Here is a 23685-nt window from a genome sequence, read left to right on the forward strand (position 1 = left end):
CGTGACATACCAGGGGAGGGACCCCACTGTCAAGGAAACAGCCACGTGACCTCGGCCACGCTCCTACCCTCCCTGAGCCTCAGTTTCCTCTTCTGTAAGATGAGATCAACAACACCCCCATTCTAGAACAGTTGGTGAGAACCAACAGGGCAACTGGGCGGAAAGGGCTCTGAAGCTAAATGGTACGACGGTATGTCGGCCAGAAGCTACCGTGCTTGGGTTTCCAGCTGCCCTGAAAGTTAAACAGCTAGAGACACGCCGTTCCCCGTCCCCCGTCCCCCGTCCCCTCTACCGCATCAAAAGCTCTGGGAACAAAGGTCGAGCAGCAGGTGCTAGGAGAACCCTGGTTCTGGGCCACGGTGAAGTGGGGAACAAACACACAGGGCTCTGTGTCTGCTGTGCAGCCTTGTCAAGCAGGCCTGCTCTGGGTCCCAAGTCTTTCCCTAAAAACAATGGGGCAATGGCTCATCTCCAGTCGCCCCCTCCCCAGCCTCTCTGCCACCTCTGGTAGCCATAGGTTTGTGGCAGCACCTGGGTGCTGGATGTCACGGTACCAGGCTGTAGGAGCCTGAGAGCCGGAGGAGCATAAAGGGACCCACACCAATGAGAGGCAGGGGGCACAGAGCCCCCCAACAGGCCCTCCCTCTGCACCGGCTCAGCCCCAGGAAAGCCAGGCAGGGCAGGGCAGGCTTCGTCTAGGAGACGAAACTGCCAGGAGCTTAAAGTGCAGGTTCCAGGGCTCCTGGCGGACCGAACCAGTCTGTACTGGTATTGGGGCAAGTACTGGATGGCAACTGTGTCCCTGGCAAGACTGTGAGCAGATAGGCTTGGGCAGCTCCTGGGCCCGGGCAAAGGTGTGGCAGGAAGAAGACGGCTGCCCGGGGAGGGCCCTCTTCCCAGCAATGGTGGCGGATGCAGCAACGGTGGGGAAGGATTTACTATTTGTTTCCAAAAATACAGCTAGGGCCTTGTCACAGCGAGTGAGAGAGAACACTGGGGTGTCCTGTTCACATCAGCACCGCAACCTGTGGGCTTTTCCACTAAAAAAGCAAATGAACATCACAGCAAACCGTAGACACAGGCCACCTTCACCACCACCCAGGGCTCCTGTTGGGGCCTGCTGGCGCATGGCAAGAAGTATGTTTATTTTCCTTCACGCTCCATTAGCGAGAGAGCTGTCCCTCTACGGAGGGGTGGGGTTGCTGCTTAACTGGGAGCTCCACAGGTCCTTGACACGGTATAGGGTCGTGAGGCCTTGGAGTGGCCCCCAAGATGTCCCCCTAAATGAAGCTCCAGGCTTCTCCTTTCTAGTCCTGGGGATGGAGCCCAGCCCAAGAGGCTCCAACTCTGTTCTCTAACCCTACAAGGTCTGAGGTCACTGAACAGCCCCGAAAGCTGAGGTGTGGGGCAAATTGCCTAGGGCAGGTGGAGATGTGGAGCTGTGTCCCACCCTACAGCTCTGAGCCCTAGAGGAAGGATCTTGCAAGGCCAGAGACCGAAGGTTCCTCGCCCCAGAACAGCACGGTGCAGAGCCCCGAGAGCCGTGAGGCAAGCTGGCGTTCTAATCCGATGCCCCCCCGGGAAGCCTAGCTTAATGAGGCACGGACTTTGGTTTCCATAAATACCCGGACCTGTGATGTCACCACCCCGTGCCGAGTTTAACAGCTTTTGCCACTGGCTGTAGGCCCAGCAGACAAGTGGTCTGCCGCTAGCCCACAGAACACCTGCGTGGCCCAGAAGGACACCAACGCCCCTGCTCTCGATGGCAGGCCGGACCTTCACCTGTCCGTGGAGGACACGGCATCCTGTCCCCACCCCGACCTGCCTGCCAGCCTTTCATCAGGCACGGAAGAACTGCCAGTCACGGATGAACTGGGCAGGAGAGGCTTCTTCCAAATAGTCATGCTGAGGGCGATACCAAAAGCCAAAATGGTAGTGGTGGCTTTGAAAACCCTGGATATGGATTTGGGGGGGGTTACGTGCACTCAGCGATAGGGAATTTCACAGCCCAATGGAGACCTGCTGACTTACAGCCTTTTCCTCGTCGTCACCACCAACAAATACCACCACTGCAGGGAACAAACGCTGACAACCTCTGCCCGGAGGCCAGCTCCCTCTGCGAGACACCTGCACAGCAACCTACCTCCCCCCACCAAGCCCCCACTCTGGCTCCAAGCTCAGCTGGGGCCCCTCTGGCTTCAGGCCTGAGTTTCAGGTATAAACCTGCCACATATACTCACAAGTAGCGTCTTCTGCAAGCCATCCTGTCTGGGGGCAATTTTCCCCTTCCCTCTCTCTCTCCAGCTGGGAAGGTTCCGCGTGGTTAGAGGAGGAGCAGGATGCTCAGCTGAGAAGTGGAAGGGAATAAAATTAAACAGAGGGGCGAGTCACATTCCCTGGGGGCGGCGGGCTCCTCCGCTGGGGCGGGAGCAGGGGGTGGGGGGTGACAGCAGCAGGCTCCGAGGGGCCCCCGGCACAGCAGGGCTCACACCATGCCCAAGAGCCTGCCAAGCGGTCCAGTCACCATGGTCGCCAGGTTGGGCGGGGGCGTCGGCCTCGCTGGTACCTGGGACCACCTCGGGTTTTTTCCCTCCCGCACATCCTGGGTGGCTGAGCGCGGGGAGGAGGGGGGTGCTGGGGGGAATCTGCGCCCGCTTTGCTCTGGCAGCATCCGGAGGAGGGGCGGGCGCTCGCGAGCCTCCCCCCGCCCCCCCACCGCTTCTAGGCGCCAAGGAGCAACGTAGTGTGGCCTCGCTGGACCAATCGCGAGGCGCTTGTCGCCATGACAACTGCAGCATCAGGCGCGGCCACCTGGCGGCGCCCTCGCGGCAAAGCCACCCGCCCGACGGAGAGCGCCAGCGCAGCGCGAGGGTGCCACAGCCTGCCAGGGCCCCTTCCTGGCTGGCTCTGGAAACCTGGAAATCTCCTTGCTAAAATGCACGACGCTGTCCAGAGCCTGCGATGACGCTGCTTTCCAGGGTGGCTTTTCTGCCTTTGGCACGGAGTCGTGCAAGCCATGGAGCGCACCAGGCTGGCGCCCTGGAGTCAGGCCCACCGGTTCCAAGGTGGCTTTGACCCCTAAGGGCCTCGAGGCTGTGGACAAGCCGCTTCCCTTTTGGGAGCCTCGACTGATGCTGTCGTGAAATGGGATCATAATGGCTACGTCACAGGGGTCCAGGAGGGCTTGTCACACACAGTAGCTGCACAGATGCATAGCTGTTATGATGTGTGCTGGCCATGTCCTGGAGCTAGGGAGAATTTCTGCTGTAGCTGTGGAGCCCATTCGTTCCTTCACCACTCACTCACTCATTTACTGTTTCTGGACTGGCAGCTCAGTGATGAATAAGGCGATGCTCTCATGGTGTTCACCTCTTAAGAGGGAAACAGGAAATCAACATGCAGTCACATGTATAATTTTACATGGTAAGGAGGAGGACAAAAAGTAAAGCCGAAGAGGTAGAAGGGAGGGGGACAGCAGGAAAGAAGGAGGAAGCCATCTACATCAGATGGGGTGCTCAGGGAAGGCCTCTCTAAGAGGGCACGTGTGGGCTGAATAATGGAAGATCCCCGGAAGGAGCATTCCAGGCAGAGGCAAAAGCTAGTGTCAAGGCCCTGAGGCAGGAAGGAGCGGAGTGTGTTTGAGCAACACTGAGGAGGCCAGAGTGGCTGCAAGTGGTGAGCCACAGGGATGTGAGGGTGAGAAGGCCTACATCCACCCTCTCCCCTCCAGATTTTCTCTTTCACGCGCACATCTCTGTCTTCTTGTCTGATGCTTCACTGATCAGAGTCTGTTTGCTCGTCTGTAAATCAGGAATCCAAAATCTATCTCATATATGTACACACCTATAATTCTTATTTCCATTATAATCTTTACGACGTCAATGAGGTATAAGATTATCATCGTATTCTCCGGGGAGAAAACTAAGCCAGAGGTTTAGCAGCTGGCCCAGAGCCACAGAGCTGGTGAGTGGTATGGCAGGGGAGTCTGGCTCTGGAGTCCTGGCTCTTAAGCACCTGCAAATCTTCCTCTTTGGGAAGATCACATGAGACAATGGCTGTGAAAAGCCCACCCACCCTGGGCAGCTGTGAGGGCCATTCCCTTTTTCCTATTCTCTCTGGATTCTCAGACTCACTGAAGTTACGGGAAGGAGGGATCCTGCATCCTTAAGTTTTGTTCCTTCCTTTGGACAGTGGACAAAATGGAGCGCAGAGAGGGTGAGTGATGTGCCTGAAGTTGCACAGCACTGAGTGGCAGAAGTGGGACTGGGACCCAGTTCCTCTGGCTCCATGTCCCTTATGGGGCCAGGGTAGAGCGGAGCATCTGAGTGACTGGTAAATGGCATCAGAACAGCACGATGCTTCCTGATTCACCCTCCTATAACAAATCTTTGAATGACCAAGCTTCCTACACCGGGGGCTTCCCTCCCTGAGAATAATGCAGTCGTGGACATAATTGGTATTTCTGTGGACTTAACATGTTACAGATTCCCCCCCCCCCCCCGTCTCTCCTGGAGTTGGACAAGTTCTTTTGTTTTTTATTTTCGGACAAGACTTTAATAAGAATACAAACATAGCAGCAGCTACAACCACGAGGGCTTCAGGAGGATCATTTTGCTTCAGATCTGATCTGATGTTTAGTGAATTCGTAGAGGCACTGTACAAAGTAGGTTGATTTCCCCTCCTACGCAGAGAGGTCTCACCTCTACACAGCAGCAGAGCAGACTCGAAGCCACCTCTCTGTGACTCCCAAGCCTGGGCCCTAGCAACTCCCCGCACAGCCTCCTCCACATGGGGATTATTTTATCACCCCCATCTTCCAGAAGAGGAAACTGAGGCTCAGAGCCCAGGCAGACCCTGATTGCAGTGCCGGCACCAGCATCCTTTTCCTGGGTTTCCTCTCCTGCCCCAGTGCCCCAGGGAGCCTCCCCGGGGGGCCAGGACACCCCTCTGCATATTAACTGCTGTTTGGCATTTTCTCCTTATAAACAAACTTGCATGTCTGTTTCTTGTATGTTACGCCGTTATTTCAAAATAGGGCACATGGCAAAAACATGGCATTCGGAAGCAAACGCCAAGAGCGTAGGCACCTGGGCTGTGTTTACAGGAAACAGGAAAGGGGGTGCGGGAGAGGGGTGCTGCTCCGTGTGTCCGCTTCTGGACAGGGAATTGACGTTGGGACAGCTGCAGCCGCCACTCACTCTCAAGGCCCCTCTGGAAATGCCTGCACACACAACCCGCCCCCCCAACACACACCCACACCTTGTACCTGTCTGTGGCCCCCTGCAAGCAACCCAGACTAGAATGAGAAAGTGGCTGACAAAGAGCAGGTGGGGAAATGTTCCACACCCAGGACTCCCCTCCTGGCCTGGAAAATTCCAACCTGCAGGCTGACAGGCAGATTCACGCAGGGAATGTCTGGCTCCTGCACCCTGCTGCCCATGTGCCCCCATCTGTTCCCAGCACGAAAGGAGGCACAACGGCATTTGGAAAGAGGCAGAACAGAAAGGGCTGGAACACAGTCCACAGATCCCCAGGCCACAGCACCTTTCAGGCTGGCAGCCCGGGAGTCCCAGGGATTGAACCTCTTCCACGGGGGCAGGGTGGAGCTCCAGTCCTTGTCCTCAAGCCACCAACCGTTCTAGCCGTGGAAACACAGAACTGTCAACATTCTGACTCTTCAAAGCTCAGAATCACAAATCCTTCAAATCCTGGATTTTTTTTTTCCCTTTTAGCGTAAGCTTCACATTGGATAGAAACAGAACCTTAATTGCACAAATAATCTGAAAATCTCTTCTCTTTCAACACAATGAAGTCCCCTTCACCGCACCCCTACATCTCATTCCCTTTGCCCACCTCCATAGAGGTAACTGCTGTCTTCTGTTTGGAGCACATGCTTCCAGAACTTAGCGAAGTCTCTAGCTAGCTACATTTATATGCCTATAGAAAATATGAAGAATTACATGGATGGACCTTAAAAAATGGCATCATATTAAGTTATGAAAGTTTTAAAACTTTAAATACACCAAAAGTCATAAAGAGAGATACAGTGGGGCACCTGGGTGGCTCAGTCGGTTAAGCGTCTGACTTCAGCTCAGGTCATGATCTCACGGTTCATGAGTTCGAGACCTCATCGGGCTCTGTGCTGACGGCTCAGAGCCTGGAGCCTGCTTTGGATTCTGTGTCTCCCTCTCTCTCTGCCCCTCCCCCGCTCGTGCTCTACCTCTCTCTCTCTCAAAAGTAAAATACTGAAAAAAGAGAGAGAGAGAGAGAGAGACAGTAAACTCTGTTGTCCGCAGGGCCTCCTACAAGAATCAGACCATCACGAAGCTGATGGAAGCCGCGTCGCTGCCTCTCTTCTGCCTCCTCCCCAGCCCTTCCCTCCTCACATTTACACAGTGAGTTCACTGCAGAGTGAATCATGCCTATACAGCGTTCCTACTCAGACAGGTGCCCACAAAGGGCAGGGATGCTTGCACATGTTTTTAAACTTCCCACAAACAGAATCACACTGCACGTCGCTTTCTGCGATCCTCTTTCCCCAGTCAACATTCCACTCGGGGCACCGACTGATGGAATCTCTAAACCAGACTCTTCTTTGCTGAGTGGCCAAATCCTAGGCTTTTCTGATCACAGCCGTGGGCTGGGCTCTTGTTGCTGAGAGGGGCCAGGCCTCATTTGGTTCTGAAACCGCCTCCCCCCACCCCCGCCCCCTTCCCACCCCTGCTCCTCACATGCAGGCAGCGGAGGAAGGGAGGAGGCAGCTACGGCAAATATCTCTGGAAACGTGTGTGGACTCTTGGAAGCTTGGCAGACACCCTCTCTGCACTGCACCAAAATACCAAGGTGCCCTGTCCCCTGTACTTGGGGAGAAGACAAGACCCTGGCCCCTGGACGGCTGCAGGAGGGGGTCCCTGACATGCCGCTGGAATGCAATGGCTGCTGCTTCTCAGGGCCATTTGGAGCCCCGACCGATGGAGATTTGGAAGCCCACAGGGCTGGCATCAGTCTCTGCCCTCCCACTGCTGTGCCAGGCTTGCCAAGGACAGCCTTGGTCTCCGGAGCTGGCTGAGGCCCATGAGAAGCGAGGGGGCTGTGGCCAGGAGGACGCTGCCTGCAGAAGCTCCTGCTCCATCTGGGCCGTGCTGGTGCAGGAAAGGGGGTGCGGGAGAGGGGTGCTGCTCCGTGTGTCCGCTTCTGCAGGGGCTGAGCCTCTGTGTCCCGCTCACCTGGAGGGCGAGAACTAGTAGGAGCAGAGGGTGCTGGGAACAGCTCCTGACTTTCTGAGCCTCCACTCGTGAGCCTCCGAGAGCCCCCCAGCGTGATGGAGGGCTGGCGTGGCTGTGAACGAGAGGCACCACTGGTCAAGTGCAGGCGTCCTGAGGCCCGTGTAGGATGAACCAGCCACAGACACTAAGCCAGAGCTGATGGGTCTGAGTGTGCCTTGGGGTGTAGGCTCCCTCCCTCTCCTAACATACTGCCTCTCCACTCTCCCCCACCCAAGAACCTGCACCTGCTCAGCAGGCAACGTAGCCTGGTAGTCCAGGCTGGGAGCCACCTCTGCCACCAGCCATGTGACTCTGGGCGGGTGACCCAAGGTCAGCCTCTGCATCTATGCACTGAGGCTCACAGGGCATCTCCTTCTGCCTCCAGGCAAGGTCTAAACGAGTTACTGCGGGCAAAGCCCTTAGACCAAGGCCTGGTTCTGCCTCCTTGTCCCAGAAGTGTCAGCCAGGCTGGTTATTGTTCTCGAGCTGGCCGGGATGCTGGAAAGTTCACAGAACTGAAATTCGCAGGGAACTGGAGCTAGAAGATGGGGGTGACACCTCCCCACCACCCCAGCTGAGATGAGAGCCTGCGGTGTACCCCAAACCAACCTCACAGCACCTCCCGTTTCTCACCCTCCTGACGAATTTGACTAATAGTTTTCTTAAATCTAAAAATAGTTTTTATTTAAAAGCGAAACTTCCTGTCACTGTGGTAAATCGTGTATTTGATGGGCTAGTTACACCACAAATAAATACTCAGATAAATAGGGCTATAAAAGAAAAATTGCTCGCCTGAAGCTCTCCCTTGGCCTCAGGGGTCTGAATGTCCCTGGCTGGAAAACCCCGGGCTGATGCTGGGGACACCAGGCAGGGTGGGCACAGGGCAGACGTCGGGGCGGGCAGCGGGGATGGCCCTGCTCGTAAGCTTGGTCAGAAACGACCAGGGATACATGTGGCAGTGTTGGGGAAGGTCACAGGGCTATCCGTGGTCACTGTGGGGGTGGCGACTCACTTTCCTCTCCAGGAATCCGTCTCGCTTGCCTCAGCTGCGGGGTTCTGTGTGCCTGTGTGTGTATCCACCTGTGTGTGTGTGTGTGTGTGTGTCAGTGTCTATTTTTGGTGATTGGCATCGCTCCTTGGAAACAGAGTGGAAAGGCCTCAGGCCCATATGAAGGGGACAGCAGTCCTCTATGGCCACCTTATGTCATTGCCACAGGCTGGTCTCCTGGGTGGTCTCCTCCTGGGTCTTCATGGGAATCTGCGAAGTCATGCTGGGCTGTGTGTGTGGCTGGGGACCAGCAAGTGTGCCCAGCCCCCAGCTCACAGGGCCATGAGCATTTCCTGACCACAGAGCAGCACTCATTCTCTATTCGCTTGTATCTTCATCCATAGAATGCCGACTGCTTCTTGCTTTGGGCCTGGCCCAGTCTAGGCAGTGGGGGGTACAAGGTGAGATAAAAAGCCATGTGTCCTGCCCTGAGGAAGGGAACACGTCTTGAGGCCTTGACAGCCAACACCTCTCCCTGCCCAGCTGCCTCCCCTCCTGGCAATCACCCCTGCATCCTTCTCAGTGTCTGGGGCTCAGGTGGGCCTGACTCTGCTCCCAACAACAGGCATGGCACTCAAGCTGGGCCCAGGAGAGGCAGGCCCAGACTTCACTGACACTGTCGCGCGAGAGAAGCTCCGAACTTGAATTCAAACTTAAATCTGAAAGGGATGAGCCAGCACTTTCCGTCGGGCCCCTTGAGGAGGAAGCCAATGCAGGGGGAAGCTAGACTCACAGCAGAAGAGGGACAGGTCCAGGGTCAGGACTGGAACTTCTGGATCTAGCCATGCCTGAAGCTTTGGGGATATGTGAGAATCTCATTTCATTTAGGCCAGTTTGAAGTGGGCACTCTGTCACCTGCAACCAAAAGTCCTAATCCATGTACCTTCTAATAGTTATAATTCTGAATGAATATTTTAATATTGAGTGATTGTTTCAATAGAAGGGTACACAGAAAACTGTATGGTATGAGGGAAGGAGGGGCAAGTTCTTTGAGAAAAAAGATATAGGAAGGAAAAATGGAAGTTTCCATTTCCAGGATGTTGAAGCTGAGTCTAAAAGGATGACTAGCAGCTTGTCAGGCAGACAGTGCATGGAAAGGCATTACATCCATATGGAACAGCATGTGTAAAGGCGTGGAGGTGAGAAGCACAACAGCGAGTGTCAACTAACTGAAGGGCTTGGGCTTCTTCGGAAGGATGCTGAGGAGGGACATGAAACTAAATAAATCCCTTTGCGGGGTATGGGTTCAAGGGGGAGAGGTTAGAGGCAGGGGGACAGTGCCTCTGGAGAAAGGGAAGTGGAGCAGGTCTGGAGGCCTGTGGTGGACAGTCGGTACTTCTCTCTGCCCTGTATACAGCAAGGGGTGGGATGGGAGAGAAGAATGTGTTGGGGAGACGTATGGGTGAGGTGTGACGGCGACGCAGGGTCAAAGTCAACACCCAGGTTCCTAGCTTGGGCATTGGATGGATGGTAGTGCCATTTACCTACCTGGGGACCCAAGAAGAGGTACAGGGTGTAAGGAGAGACGACCCGGCCCCTTTTGGATGTGCTGGGGTACGGAGCCTCGGGGATGCTCAGGAGAAGCATCCAGGGGGCTATAAGAATCTGGCTGGAGGCCCGGCTCCAGGAGGGAGAGAGTGGGTTGAGGAGGGAAGGCCGGGCAGAGCCCTGGGCATGTGGATATTTATGGGCAGAAGCAAAGGCCAGCAAAGGAGAGGGAGAAGGAGCCGCTGGAGCAGTGGGAAGAGGCCTGGCGAGCTCCCTGCCCACAGCTGCAAGCTGCGTTCCGCAGCCCCTCCCCTGCAGGTCCTTCCTGGGGATCCGCCATCTGCCCTGTGCTGCCACAGTGAGTTAGGACCTGCTCCTGCCTCCCCGAGGACCTGAGATAACATAAGAATGGCATTTCATAGCAAAAAGGAATTCCAAATGAGCACCAAGCTTCATGTTCAAAGATGTTCATCGCAGCATTATTTATGAGAACAATGAGCAAACCAAAACTCCAAACAAATATTGAGGTAAATGTCCAACATTGGGAGTAGTCAGCATTCTATGGATGAAGATACAAGCGAATAGAGAATTAGTGCTGCTCTGTGGTCAGGAAATGCTCATGGCCCTGTGAGCTGGGGGCTGGGCACACAGTTCGTGTGGGGCTCTGTGCTGACCACTCAGAGCCTGGAACCTGCTTCGGATTCTGTGTCTCCCTCTTTCTCTGCCGGTCTCCTGCTCATGTTCTGTCTCTCTCTGTCTCTCAAAAAATAAATAAATGCTAAAAAAGAAATTAAAAAAAAAAAGTAGGCTCTCAAAGTATATATGTAGTATGAGCCCTGTAATGTGAGCGTAACACGCAGCTAGAAAAATGCCCAGGGGCGCCTGGGTGGCTCAGTCCATTAAGCGTCTGACTTCGGCTCAGGTCATGATCCCTCACAGTTTGTGGGTTCAAGCCCCACATCAGGCTCTGCGCTGACAGCCGGGAGCCTGGAGCTTGCTTCGGATTCTGTCTCCCTCCCTCTGCCACTCTACCGTTCACGCTCTGTCTGTGTCTCTCAAAAGTAAACATTAAAAAAATTTTTTTAAAGAAAAAGAAAAATGACTGGAAGGACACATGCCAACATGTCACCATTAATAGTTGCCACCTCTGAGTGTTGGAAGTACGGGCCAACTTTATTTCCCTTTTCGTTTTGTTTTTCACAATTTCTACAACATGCTTAAATATAATAAGGGAAAATACCGTTTTCTGCAGGGGCCAGCACATAGGTTCGGAGTCACATGTACGTTTGAATCCAGCTCCCTGCCCTGCCTCGGTGCTGGGTGCCTTCTAGCTCCTTCCAGTCCGGTTTTCCCTCCAAAGGTTCATCCCAGCCCCTCACACAGGCCTACGTGGGTACCAGACGGGTGGACGTAGGCAGCGCGCCAGGAAGAGGGGGTGCGCCAGACAGGTGTTGCACAAAGATGACCAGCATCCTCAGAGGTCACAAAATGAGGATGCTGTGAAGGCGACCCTTTGGGCACAATGTGTAACTGGCTGGGCGCTGGCCGCATCCTGAGTGGGTCCCGCTGAACCGAGCGTCCGACGTGCACAAAAGTGCCACCTTCAGAGTCCCTGATATAGTTTTCAAAGCGGTGTTGTGGACGGTACCCTGGAAGCCTGGGAGGCAGACCCTGTGTTACCGATGGGGACTGAGGCTGGACATGAAGCCCCGAGGCCACGTCTGGAGCCTCCCTATGAAACTCGTTCCTGGGCTGAAGGGCGTGTGGGAGCCTGGGCCTAGAGTGAGGCTCCACTGGGCTCCAGAAGGTGGGAGCAGCTGTTCTAGTTTTTTCTGTCGGGCCCCAGACCCGGAGGCCAGGCGGGGCCTGAGGACAGGACCACCGACAAGGCTGACCCTGGGAGCCCGGGCCCTGCGGTCTCCTCTCCCCATGTCTCCAGGTGGCTCTGGGCCTGAGTTTTCCTGTCTGTCACCCGCTTGTCCTTACCATAGAGGGGATTTGGAAGGTGATTCTTCTCTGGGCTGGCTGGGGCTGATCTGGCCGGTGAGCTGGGCTGCCAGTGGGGCCCTTGTGGGAGGGCTGGGGTCTGGAGTCACCCCACCCAGAGAGACATAGTCTGTCTGGTCTGATGAGGGCTGTTCCCAGGGCAGACTGGGCTGGGGCAGGCTGGGGGCACAGCAGACACAGACTCTGTTCTCAGGCCTCAGTTCCTCAGTTCAGGTCTCCACCAACCGCTTACCTGCTGTGTGACCTTGGGCAAGCGACTGCCCGTCTCTGTGCCTCAGTTCCTACCCTGGAAAATGGGAAAAGCAGACCCCCACTGGGAACAGACACAAGAAGGGTTACAGGAGATGTGCCTGCCACAGCACACACTAGGGGAAGCCTGGGCTCAGGGAGGGCATGCAAAATAGTAGTCCTCGGCCTTGAGAGGTCTGTCTCTGTCTCCATGCTGGTTCAGCCTCGGGAGAGGGGTCTGGAGGAGGCTAGATGCGCAGAGACCCCCCCAGGAGTGAGAACCAGAGGGGATCTCTTCTGGGAGGGTCAGGATCTTTCTCTACCCTAGTCGGGGTTACTGCCAACTCAGACTGTGGCACATCATCTCGCACAAACACAAATCACATCTGTCCTTCTCTAGCTTCCCATGGCACTCAGAATGGAATCCACATGCCTGGCTTGGCATCACGGCTCTGCCAGTCTCATTCATCCCTTCGCCCGCTCTGTTCCATGCCAACCTGTTCCTGCCTCAGAGCCTTTGCACATGATATTCCCCTTGTCAGAACACCCCCCCCCCCCCAGATCTCTGCACGGCTCACTCTCTAGGTCTCAGCTCAGAGATTACCTCTTTGGAAGGCATTTCCTGAGGACCCTTGGTGAAATGTTCCTCACCCCCTGCCCTGGGCCCATTTTATTTCGTCCAGAGTATTTTAAATCAATCTGTTTAGTTGGTTTTTTTCTTCTTCTTCTTTTTCAACATCTGTCTGCCATCAAGAGAATGTTGGGTCCCCAGGAACAGAGTCACCACCTGTCTTGGTCATCACAGCATCTCCCAGTGCACTGATGTGGCCCGGCATACAGTAGGTGCCTAATAAATGCTCACCAGCTGAAAACATAAATGGATGATCTCAAGCCACACTACCTGGCTCATCCCCACCGGATCCGAGGGAACATGGGTACCACCCCGTAGCTTCTCATTATTTCCACATGTCACAACCTCTGTGGGTTTGGTAAAAATCCCAGCCCAGACGAACGTTCTTCCCACAGTCTAAATCTGCACAGGGCAATTACTTGTGCATCCGCACCAATAATAGGTCTTATGATTATAGTTTATTTGCTGCGATTTTAGTTAATAGACCGGATGGAATATTTGCATGTGGAAAGTTGCTCCCAAATTCACCGCTCATGGGAGAAAAGGCTCTTGGTGCAGAACGAGCCTCAAGGGCACGCGGGAGGCCTGGAGGCAAGCCCTTTACCTCCCTCAGTCTCCAGTTCCTCATCTGTAAAGTGGGGTGATAACACCTACCTCTCTGGGAAGGAGTCCATGAGCCAATCTCAACCCTCTGCCACCATGAACACTGTGCCCTTTGCACCAGTATCCACGTAATGGCTCACTTTAAGCTGATTTTTTTTTTTAACTTGGATGTTTTTGTTTGTTTGTCTTAAATTTTTTTAACGTTTATTTATTTTTGAGACAGAGAGAGACAGAGCATGAACGGGGGAGGGGCAGAGAGAGAGGGAGACACAGAGTCTGAAGCAGGCTCCAGGCTCTGAGCGGTCAGCACAGAGCCCAACGCAGGGCTCGAACTCACGCACCGTGAGATCATGACCTGAGCCGAAGTCGGACGCTTAACCGACCGAGCCACCCAGGCACCCCTGTTTGTTTGTTTTTTAAGTAGGCTCCACACCCAGCATGGAGCCCAGCATGGGGCTTGAACTCACCACCCTGGAGATCAAGACCTGAGCTGAGATCAAGAGTCGGATGCTTGACTAACTAAGCCACCCAGCCGCCCCTTGAATGCATTTAAAAGGGAAACTTTGTTTCCCACCAGAGTCCCACCAACAGGGAGGCTGAAGGGTCCAAAGGAGCTGGCCACCCATGCATATGTTCATTCCAAGAGCACCTACTATGTGCCAGCACCTACTAGGTGCTGGGATACAGCAGTAAATGAGACTATGTCTTTTCTGTTCCCCTCTCCTTCCTCATCTCCTCACCCGGCTCCTCCTTGTCTCCGTGTCCCTGGCCTCTTATGTCTGCACTCACCCCCTGGTAGTCTCATCCAGACTCCTGGCTTTGTAAACCACCCAGACGCTGGCCACACCCATGTTTACACTTCCAACCTCTACCTCTCTGTTGATTCCAGACCCAAGGTCCAGGAAGGACTCCTAGGACACGGTAAGCTCAACATGTCCGGCGAGGTACATCCCATCTCTCCCCAAACCCTGCTCCTCTTGCGATCTCGTTTTCTCGGCAAGGCAACCTTACCCTGTCATTTCCTCTCTCCTTCTTGTACCCCCCACCCCACACACCTGCTCTCGCTACTCCGCACCTCCATATCCCACCCTGGTCCCGGCCTCCCTCTGAGCTCCGGATGACCGTAAGCCTCCCTGTTCCCCGGGTTGGCTCTCAATAGCCTATCTACAGAAGCAGCCAGATTGTATTTTTGGGCTAAAAGTAAGCAAGGCACGTTGACTGCTCTGCTCAGCACCCTCCAGGGCTCCCGGCCCATTCAGAGGAAAAGCCGAAGTCCTTGCAATGACCCACAAGGCACTGAGTGATCCCCCTGACCTGTCTCCCACCCCTCTCCCCCTCATTCACTCTGCCCCAAGCGTAGGGTCTCTTCTTCCCTCCAGCCTGCCCAGCCCTCTCCTGCCCCAGGGCTTTTGCATGTGCTGTGGACTTGGCCCAGGGGAATATTAAAACAAGGGCACTGACCCTGAGCACTCAGAAACACCTCCTGCTCTGCTAAGTACTAACTCCTTTGTTGCAAGTCCTGGGGATGTGTGAGGGGGCCACTAGTGGGGCTGGACAGCACAGCAGCAGCATGGGGACGTTCTAGGGGCTCAGGCATGGTCTTCAACTCACTGGCATGAAAGTATTTTAATATTTTAACAAAGGTACGTACCTGCTGAACATCAGCCCTGCCTTGGCCCGGACACTCCTCTCCCAACTATCTGCTTGTATCTTTGTCTCCTTTGGGCCTTTGCTCAGGGCCCCATCCTCAGTGAGGCCCTGCCGTATGCCCTCCTCAGTCCACACTGCCAGACCCCATCCTTGCCTTTTCTCCTTAACGCGTATCATCATCAAAACTCTCCCTAGCCCCAAAGTGGAAACAACTCAAACATCCATCAACAGGTGAATGGAGAAAGAAACGGCCTGTCCATGCGATGGAATATTATGTGGCCATAAAAAAGGAAGGGCTGACATGTTACAATGTGGATGAACCTTGAAAACATTGTGCTTAGTGAAAGAAGCCACAGAAGACCACGGATTGTGTGCTTCTACTTATATGAAAGGTCTAGAATGAGTAAATCCATAGGGACAGAGTAGGTCAGTGACTGCCAGGAGCTTGGGGCCCGGGGAGGGTGAGGAGTGAGTTCATGGGTACAGGGTTTCTGTTTGGGGTGATGAGGATGTTCTAAAATTGATTGTGGCGACGGTCATGCAACTCAGTGATTATGGTATAAACCGTTGAGGGGCGCCTGGGTGGCTCAGTCGGTTGAGCGTCCGACTTCAGCTCAGGTCTGATCTCACTGTTCGTGAGTTCGAGCTCCATGTCGGGCTCTGTGCTGTCAGCTCAGAGCCTGGAGCCTACTTTGGATTCTCTGTCTCCCTCTCGCTCTGCCTTTCCTCTGCTCACACTCCTTCTCTCTCTGTCTCTCTCTCAAAAATGAATAAACATTAAAAAAAAATTTAAACCACTTAATTGTACACCTTAACAAAATTCATGTATTTTTAGTTATGGATTCTAGTGTCTGGCCTGTCCCCTCCTCCCATTACTGTGTCAACTCCACGCAGATAAGGTTTCTATCTGTTTTGTTGACTGCTATATTCCCAGTGGTCGCGACACAGTAGATGCTCAACAAAACACTGAATGAGCGAGGGGATGAAATTTGAGCTCACGGCACAGCTCCATGGTGGTCCCACCATTCAGGCACATCCCCCACATTGTCCCTCACATTGTCCCGCTCTGTGTCGGCATCTGCCTCCCCTGCTGGCTGTGAGCTCTCTCTGCAGGTCATGCCCATGAGGCGTGGAGGGTGAGGACGCCACAGGCCTCTCGCAGGGTAGGTCCTGGCCCAGACCACAGGTCCTCCTCTGGCCCACACCCCCTCCCCATACCACTGCAAGGGGCACCTTTGCTCAACACGCATCTCCTGGGCACCTGCTGGGCATTTGGCGATACAGGGCAGAACCTCACACCCAGAGACCAGGAGAGTCTCAATGGAGAGCTCGGATCTGGAACCCTGGGCCCACGAGGTTCACCTCCCCCCCTCCCCCTGCTACGCTTGCTTGGTTGATGACCCCCGGGGCAGAAGGGCTGGGACTATACCCACCATCCCCCTGGCTGCCTTGACCAAGAAGCCAGGCTGCAAGGGCAGCACGTGGATGATACTGTCCTTCCCCTTCTCACAGCCCAGGTTTCTACCTCCTGGGCCTGACACCTACTGCCTTCCTCCCAGGTGGTTTTTATATAAGATTTAACAGAGGGGGTGTGGCAGGCCAATGATCTGCATCAAGGGAGTTCCCTCCTGGCTGAGTGAATGACCCAGACGAGGACCTCTGGCGGGGACGGGGTGGGGGGCCGCGGTCACCCACACCAGCCAGGAGCCAACTGCGTTTCTGGAATCAAGCTTCAGCTATCACTTCCAGGGACTGCTGAGGGCTGGTCTGGATGAGTTGGTGCAGTTTGCTCACGTTAGCTCTTTTCTTATTCTTTTTTTTTTGTTGTTGTTAAAATGTTTTTTTTTTTTAACATTTGTTTTTGAGACAGAGCGAGCGAGCACGAGCGGGGGAGGGGCAGAGAGAGGGACACAGAGGATCTGAAGCAGGCTTAGCACTGTGAACTCAGAGCCCGATGCGGGGCTCGAACTCACGAACCAGGAGATCATGACCTGAGCTGAAACTGAGAGTCAGCCACTGGACCGACTGAGCCACCCAGGCGCCCCCACATTTGCTCTCTAACACTGCACTTGCATGGTGTATTTGCAGGATTCAAAACCACAAAATATGAAAGGTTTATACTGAAAAGTCTGGTCCCCACCTCTCCTCCTCCCTTCTCAGCTCTGTGGCTCCTATTCATCAAGGCATTAAGTTTTCTGCAGGCTTCCTGTGCAGGAAGTCGCTTTGTTTTCACAAACAAGCAAATACGGGGCAAAGACTCTGAACGGACATTTCTCCAAAGAGAGGTCCGAACGGCCAAGAGGCGCACGAAAAGGTGCTCGGCTTCGGCCCTCGTTAGAAAAACGCAAATCTAAGCCACGATGAGAAACTAGTTCACACCCACCAGGACACTCAGACGAAAACTGGATGGCGACAAGTGTTGACGAGGAGGTGGAGAAGCAGGAACCCTCGCGCACTGCTGGTGGGAACGTGCACGGTGCAGCCACTGTGGCAGGCGGTCTGGCAGTTCCTCAAAGTATGAAACATGGAGCTGTCACCGGACCCGTGACTCCACCCCTAGTGCGCACAAGAAGCGGAGACGTGTGCACGGAGAAAGCTGTGCACGGATGCTCGCAGCAACGTTACCCAGAATCGCCCCAAAGTGGGAAAGACCCAAATGTCCACCGACTGACGAGTGCATCAACAAACTGTGTCACATACATCCAACGGCACGTGACTTTGCCGCACAAAGGAGTGAGGGGCTGACACATGTTACAAGGCGGACGAGCCTTGAAAACGTGACGTTCAGCGAAAAGAAGCCGGTCACAGAAGGCCACAGATTGTAAGATGCCGTTTACGTGAGATGTCCAGAAGAGGCCAATCCATAGAGATCGAGGGTAGATCGGTGGTTGCCGGGGGCTGAGGGGAGAGCGGGGTGAGGGAGACGGCTAGCGGATATGGGGTTTCTTTTTTAAAATAAACTTACTGTTGGGGTGCTGAGTTGGTTAAACGTCCGACTTCGACTCAGGCCACGATCTCACGATTCGTGGGTTTGAGCCCCGCGTCGGGCTCTGTGCCGACAGCTCGGAGCCTGGAGCCTGCTTCGGATTCTGTGTCTCCCTCTCTCTCTGCCCCTTCCCTGTTCACGCTCTTTCTCTCTCAAAAGTAAAGAAACATTAATTTTTTAAAAAACATTATTATTGAAGTATAGTTGAGGTGCAATGTTCTGTTTCAGGTGTGCAACACAGTGATTTGACACTTCTTGCATTACACGATGCTCGCCGTGATAAATGTAGTGACCATCTGTTGCCAGACAACGTTAATTCAAGACTCGAACCGTATCCCCAGTGTCACACTTTTCATCCCTGTGACTTATTCTATAACCGGAAGTCTGTACCTCTTAATGTCCTATTTCACACCCCCCACCTCCTCCCCTCTGGCCACCACCAGTTTGTTCTTCGTACTTAACATTTTCTCTTCTCCAGCTTACTTTATTGCGAGAATACAGCATAAAGTGCGTGTAACACACAAGATGTGTCAACTGCCTGTGTATGCTACCAGTAAGGCTTCTGGTCAACAGGCGGTGATTAGTAGTTAAGTGTTTGGGGAGTCAAGAGTTACATGTGGATTTCTGACGACACAGGGAGCCCTGGCCCTCAAGCTGTTCAAGGATCGACCGTGTACCTAGTACATTGCCCTGGATTCTCACCCGGCCCGTTCTTCTCAGCATGTAGGTGTCTTCTCACAGGGGCTTTTCCTGCCCACCTGTCCCCTGACGTCATCCACCCCGTCACCCTCAAGCCACTATCTTCGGAGCACTTACCACTTTCTGAGAGCATCCCATTTGTTTGCTGACTGTCTCCCTCATTCAGGTATAGACTCCGTAAAGGGGAGGGGATTCTGCTTGTTTTACTCACTGGTATAGACTCAAGCCTCAGGACCGCGCCTGGCACATAGTAGGCACGCCTCACAGGCAGTGTGAGTTTGGCTCCAGGCCATGACGATAAAGCCGGTGTCGCAATAAAATCAAACGAATATTTTGGTTTGTGCGTATAACAGTGCATCTAAAAGTTACGTTTACACGCCACGGTTGACTCTCGAACAATGTGGGCGTTAGGGGCTCTGACCCCCATGCAGTTCGAAATCTGCGCCTACATTTTGACTCCCCCTAAACTTAACTGCTAATAGCCTCCCGTGGACCAGAGCCTTACCGGTAACATAAACGGTCGGTTAACCCATACGTTGTGTGTTGTATCTATTATGCACTGTATTCTTACAGCTCTAGCTGTAAGCAAGCTATAGAAAAAAAACTTTATTAAGAAAATGATAAAGAAGGGAACTAAACTAAAGCAAGTTATAGAAAAAAACTTTACTAAGAAAATGATAACGAAGGGAAAATACATTTATAGTACTGTAAAAACTCCACACATACGTGGACCCACACAGTTTGAACACGTGTAGTTCAAAGATCAGTCACACTGTTGTCTATCGAGGGTGCGATTGTCTTGTGTCCAAAAAAGCAATATACATACCTTAACTTAAAAATACTTTGGGGGTGGGGCGCCTGGGTGGCTCAGTCGGTTAAGCGTCCGACTTCAGCTCAGGTCACGATCTCGCGGTCTGCGAGTTCGAGCCCCGCGTCAGGCTCTGGGCTGATGGCTCAGAGCCTGGAGCCTGCTTCCGATTCTGTGTCTCCCTCTCTCTCTGCCCCTCCCCCGTTCATGCTGTGTCTCTCTCTGTCTCAAAAATAAATAAACGTTAAAAAAAATATATATATATATAAAAAAAAAAATACTTTGGGGGTGCCTGGGTGGCTCAGTCGGTTAAGCATCCAACTTCGGCTCAGGTCATGATCTCGCGGTCCGTGAGTTTGAGCCCCTCATCGGGCTCTGTGCTGACAGCTCAGAGCCTGGAGCCTGCTTCGGATTCTGTGTCTCCCTCTCTCTGCCCCTCCCCTGCTCACACTCTGTCTGTCTCTCTCTCAAAAATAAATAAAACATTAAGAAGAAATTTTAAAAAAAGTAGACAATAATGCATTGATTGACGCTTCCTTTCACAAGCCATTTCTCTGTAGCCTGCAATGCTGTTCAAGAGCATTTCACCCACAGGAGAACTGCGTTCAAAATTGAAATCAATCCTTGCAAACCCGGCCGCTGCTTTATCAATTAAGTTTATGTAATATTGTAAACCCTCGGCTGTCATTTCAACAATCTTCACGGCATCTCCACCACGAGTTCATTCCATCTCAGGAAACCACTTTCTTGGCTCATCAGTCGGAAGCAACTTCTCATCTGTTCAAGATTGATCATGAGATTCCGATAATTCAGTCCCATCTTCAGGCTCCACTTCTAATTCTGGTTCTCTTGCTCTTCCCGCCACAGCTGCAGTGACATCCTCCCCTCAAGTCCCGAACCCTTAAAGTCCTCTGTGAGGGTTGGACTCAGCTTCTTCCAAATTCCTGTGAAGGTTGATATTTTTGCCCCTTCCCACGAATCACGAATGTTCTTAATGGCACCTAGAATGGCGAATCCTTTCCAGAAGGTTTTCCATTTACTTTGCCCAGCGCCATCAAAGGAATCAGGACCTATGGCAGCTATAGCCTTAGGAAATGTATTTCTGAAACAATAAGACTTGAAAGTTGAGGGGCGCCTGGGTGGCTGAGTTGGTTGAGTGTCCCAACTCTTGATTTTGGCTCAGGTCACAATCTCGCGGTTCGTGAGATCGAGCCCCACGTCAGGCTCTGCACTGACAGAGCAGAGACTACTTGGGATTCTCTCTCTTCCTCTCTCTCTGCCCCTCCCCAACTTGTGCTGTGCTGTCTCTCTCTCACAGTAAATAAATTAATTTAAAAAATTTGTAAATGTTTATTTATTTTTGAGAGAGGGAGAGAGAGAGAGAGAGAGAGCGTGAACAAGTGGGGGAGGGGCAGAGAGAGAGGGAGACAGAGAATCCGAAGCAGGCTCCAGGCTCTGAGCTGTCACCACAGAGCCCGACATGGGGCTCGAACCCAACAAACCGTGAGATCATGACCTGAGCTGAAGTTGGATGCCCAACCGACTGAGTCACCTAGGCACCCCAATAAATTAATTAACATATATATATATATATACACACACACACACACATATGTAGGGGCGCCTGGGTGGCTGAGTCACCCAGGCACCCCAATAAATAAATAAACATATATATATTATATATATATGTTAACAATATATAACAATAAATAAATTTACATATATTAATATATATATTATATATAATATATATAATATACATAACAATATATATAACAATAAATAAAACAATAATACATTAATAAAATAAATTAATAAAAAATAAAATAAATTAATAAATAAATAACATATAACAATAAATAAATTAATTAATTAACATATATATACACACACACACACACACGTAGGGGCGCCTGGGTGGCTGAGTCACCCAGGCACCCCAATAAATAAATTAATTAACATATATATATATATATGTATAGGGGCGCCTGGGTGGCTCGGTCAGTTGGGCATCCAACTTCAGCTCAGGTCATAATCTCACGGTTTGTGGGTTCGAGCCCCACGTCGGGATCTGTGCTGACCGCTCAGAGCCTGGAGCCTGCTTCGGATTCTGGTTCTCCCTCTCTCTCTCTGCCCTTCCCTGCTCACGTTCTACCACATTTTCTCTCAAAAATCAATAAACATTACAAACATATTTAAAAATATATAAAAGGAATCTTTTTGTGGGCTTAAAATATTCGGCAATCCACGTTGTACACGGATGTGCTGTCATTCAGGCCTGGTTGTTGCACGTAGAGAGCATTGGCAGGGTAGATAAAGCGTAACTGTCAAGGGCCCCGGGGTTTTCTGCATGGTAAGTGAGCACTGGCTTCGACTTAAAGTCACCAGCTGCATTAGCCCCTCACCAGAGAGGCAGCCTGTCCTTTGACGCTTTGAAGCCAGGCGTTGACTTTGCTTCTCTCGTTACGAAAATCCGAGACGGCATCTTCTCCCAACAGAAGGCTGTTTCATCTACACTGGAAATCTGGTTCGTGAACCCACCTTCATTCGCGTCTCAGCCTGACCTTCTGGAAAACTCGCTGCGGCTTCTACATCAGCACTTGCTGCTTCACCTTGTCCTCGTACGTTGGGGAGACAGCTTCTCTCCTTAAACCTCACGAACCAATCTCCGCTAGCTTCAGACGTTTCTTCTGCGGCTTTCCCACCTCTCTCAGCCTTCACAGAATTGAAGAGAGTCAGGGCCTCGCTCTGGATTAGACTTTGGCTTAAGAGAATGTTGCGGCTGGTTCGATCTCTTATCCAGACCACGAAAACCTTCTCCATCTCTGCGTTCAGGCTGCGTGACTTTCTTACCGTTTTTGTGTTCACTGGCGGAGCACTTTGAATTTCCTTCCAGAACTTTTCCTTCGCATTCGCATCACAGCCACGTTCCTTGGCTATTTGTTGCACAAGGCCTGGCTTGGGGCCTTTCTCGGTTTTTGACATGCTTGCCTCACTAGGCGGAATCACTTCTACCTTTTCACGTAAAGTGAGAGCCGTGGGAGTCCTCATTTCACTCGAACGCGTAGAGGCCACTGTAGGCCTCTTCACTGGCCTGATTTCAATATTATTGTGTCTCGGGGAACAGGGAGGCCCGAGGAGAGGAAGGGGGGAAGGGGAGGGGCTGGTCGCTGGAGCCGTCAGAACACGCACATCTTTCGATTAAATTCCCCATCTTTTATGGACGCGGTTCACGGCACCTCAAATCAGTTACAGCAGCAACATTCAACAATCTCTTCACGGATCACCAGAACAAATAGATTAACAATGAAAAAATTTGAAATACTGCGAGAATTACCAAGATGTGACACAGGGACGTGAAGCGAGCAAATGCTGCAGAAGAAAGGGCGCCGAGCGACTTGCTTAAAGCAGGGTCACCACGAACCTTCGATTGGTAAAAAAAATAAATAAATAAAAATGCAGTATCTGCAAAGCGCAATAAGGTAAGGTGTGCTTGTACTCAAAACATATTTGAGGAACGAGCAAATGAACGAGTCTGCTTACATGATGACGGATAAAGTCGCTGGGCTTTTTACTCAAGTGATCGGTCCTCTTCCTTCACCACCAAGCCTGCCAACTTCCCCCTCCCCTCCTCTTTCTCCTTGGCCTCCCTGAGAATACCCTCCTTTGTGGCTCCTGCAGGAGCAGGAACTTGGGCGAGGAAGGTCCTGAGAGCCCCCTGTGGGACCTGCCCATGATGCTCCAGAGAAGTCCCAGCTCCCGGCTGTGCTGCGGCCTCACCCTGGCTGGCCTCTCTGAGCCGGCCCCTCATCCCTTTGTCCATATCCAGCCATTCCTCAACTCCTGGCCCATTGTCAGCCTCCCTTTGGATCCAGGGACACTGAGCATCTCTGGCATAGAAACAAAGACACAGGCACGTCTGAGAGATCTGCAGGGATTTTCCTGAGAAAGCCTTACCCTCCAGGGGAGGGGGCAGTGCTCAGCTGTTCGGAGCTCCTGCCAGGGCTCTTTGGTCTGGAGCTCCCCCATGGAAGATGAACAGGCATAAGGCAGCTTGTGTAGGGCTAGGGTGGGCAGGGCCTGGAGGAACCGGACAGCCTGGTCTGGAGCAGGGCAGCCTGGTGGAGGGCAGCTCAGCACTCCCAGGCTCTACAGGCACTCCTGAAACCCAGAGAGCAGAGATGACACCAGGAGGGAGCCAACTGCAACGCCTTCTGTGGCCAAGCTGATCCGCGCTGTGCAGGGTTGAAGCTGACTGCAAAAAGGGGTGAG

General features: G+C 52.7%; 1 long non-coding RNA gene across 2 annotated transcripts in view; it reads right to left on the reverse strand.

Moving 5' to 3' along the window:
* The window catches only part of LOC131506729 (uncharacterized), a 67158-nt gene that overhangs the window by 13707 nt on the left and 29766 nt on the right, over positions 1-23685 (reverse strand). Inside the window, exon 1 of one of the 2 annotated variants that reach the window (XR_009259136.1) lies at positions 2241-2391. The exons of the other annotated variant lie outside the window; for it this stretch is intronic. This is a non-coding gene — a long non-coding RNA (uncharacterized LOC131506729). Of the gene's footprint in view, positions 1-2240; positions 2392-23685 lie in introns of those variants that run through there. 2 annotated transcript variants of the gene reach the window in all.

This window comes from Neofelis nebulosa, chromosome 1 (genome assembly GCF_028018385.1).
Source record: "Neofelis nebulosa isolate mNeoNeb1 chromosome 1, mNeoNeb1.pri, whole genome shotgun sequence".
Classification (NCBI taxonomy): domain Eukaryota; kingdom Metazoa; phylum Chordata; class Mammalia; order Carnivora; family Felidae; genus Neofelis; species Neofelis nebulosa.